The following is a 2,161-nucleotide window of genomic DNA, read 5'->3' on the forward strand; positions in this document are numbered from 1 at the left end:
TTTGAGAGATTGTTCAATTTCTCCTCTGGGACATGTATTGGGTTAGGCATGGTTGACCTTAGATTTGGGACCATGTATTAAAGGATCCCCACGACTCATTAATGCATTAGTTAGGAAGCATAATAGAGGGTTTTTGCACTTGAAACGATTGTCATAGGTGGATTAGTATCCGAGTACCCTATTTATATCGTACCTCTCCTTTACTTGTGCTCTATCTCTTGTCTCTTTTACTTTTGTTTGCATTTCACTTGGTTAAGAAACAACTTAAAGTATTTTTACTCCCTATTCCTTGTGGATACGATACCCACTCACCTGGGATTTTATTACTTTGACAAACCCATGCACTTGTGGGACATACGCTAGGGGCGTTGTCAATCTAGTAGAGTAAATTCCATCACTTAAGATTGTAGGCTAGATAATAGGTCGAGAAGGAGTAATAGGAGATCCTTAGCCCAGTGGAATACGATCCTCGCATCTTTACATAAAGTATTACTTGGCAATCCTGTAGACTTGTGGGGAAGCAATAAAGTTTTTGGCGCAATTGCCGGGGAAGTTTAAGTAATTCTAGGAAACTTTTAGCTTATTGCCCTAGCCATTTCACTATTTAACCATTCCATCATTTCTTTTCTTTTCTTTTGATCTTAACTTTCTACCATTTTTCTTGGTTTTGCAAGATACTGTGTATGACATGTTCAAATCCATCGACTTTGATTACACCATATAGTAAAATCAAAAGAACCTTGCATCGGAGATTAAAAGAAGTTGGTAAAGGGTCGGGTGCACAAAACATTGAAATTGAGAATAGAGAATCTTTAATCATGGCCTAAGAGCGACGAACTTTATCCGAATATGAAAGGGCTCAATTCTCGGGTGATGAGTTCAGTGTTCAGGCACCAACCATGGCATCCAATTATTTTGAAATTAAAGCAAGTACAATTGGCATGATCCAAAACTCGGTTCAATTTAATGGCCTTGCAAATGAGGAAACACACGACCACCTTTCCTGGTTCCTCCAAATTTTCTCTACATTCAAGATAAATGGGGTGTCAGATGACGCTATCTGACTGATTCTATTTCCATTTAGCTTGAGAGATGGGGCATATCGTTGGCTTACATCTTTATCTCCGGGGTCAAAAAAACATGGAAGGATATGGTTGAGAAATTTCTTGGGAGATATTTTCCACCAAGTAAAGTGGCCAAATTGAGACAGGAAATTTCAGCCTTCAAACAAGGGAAATCCAAAACATTGTTTGAAGCCTATGAAAGATTCAAGGATCTCGTTAGAAGATGCCCCCATCATGGTATTGCTTCATGGATGTGAGTACAGATCATCTACAACGGGCTGTACTATGCTACTTGCCAACTCATTGATGCCGCGACGGGTGGATCCCTGAGCAACAAGTATCCTGATAAGGCCAAGCAATTACTTGAGTCTATGGCAAGTAATGAATCACATTGGGCCTCAAGAGGATCTTCACAAAAGAATGTTGGAATTTATGAAGTGAGTAGCAATGATGCCTTGGCCACAAAAGTTGATGTGTTAACCCGAAAGCTTGATATTCTTATGGACAGTAGTTTGAACCTTAGCAAGATTTCCTCCAAAATTAGTGCATTGTGCTCCAGATTGGCTTCTTTCCTTCATACTCGGCCTCACAATCCTTCCTGCATGAAAGTAACCTAAAAACACGCATATTAGTGTAAAAACTGGAGAAAAGTAATGCTAACTTGAATATAAGTAGGTTGGCACACATTCTTGCATCTTGAACCCGACTTATGACTTCGGGTTTGAACCTTCTCAAGATTTCCTCCAAATAGTGCGTTCACAACCTACATTGGCTTCTTTCTTTAACATTCAGCTTCACAACCATATACGCATGAAAGTAACACAAATGCACACATATTAGCGCTAAAACTTGATAAAAGTAGTGCTCATCATAAGGAAAGAGTACTTCACATTCTTATCACACAAGCACTTATCAAACACTCCGACATTGCTCCCCCTAGGACTATTGCTTCAAGTGCAAGACCAACTATTATGTCTCCTAATTGATGCTTAATGAGTCATGGAGATCCTAAAATACACGGTCACAAACCTAAGGTCAACCATGACTAACTCTACACTATGCCGCGGTGGAGAAATCACTCAGTCTCAATAGCTCAC

At 39.6% G+C, this 2,161-nt stretch overlaps 1 non-coding gene across 1 annotated transcript; it reads right to left on the reverse strand.

Moving 5' to 3' along the window:
- Positions 1 to 1,198: 1,198 nt before the first annotated feature.
- Positions 1,199 to 1,305, reverse strand: LOC120252238. Its single transcript, XR_005533783.1, has one exon. It is a non-coding gene; the product is annotated as a small nucleolar RNA R71 (small nucleolar RNA).
- Positions 1,306 to 2,161: the final 856 nt, after the last annotated feature.

Source organism: Dioscorea cayenensis, chromosome 20, assembly GCF_009730915.1.
Source record: "Dioscorea cayenensis subsp. rotundata cultivar TDr96_F1 chromosome 20, TDr96_F1_v2_PseudoChromosome.rev07_lg8_w22 25.fasta, whole genome shotgun sequence".
Lineage (NCBI taxonomy): Eukaryota > Viridiplantae > Streptophyta > Magnoliopsida > Dioscoreales > Dioscoreaceae > Dioscorea > Dioscorea cayenensis.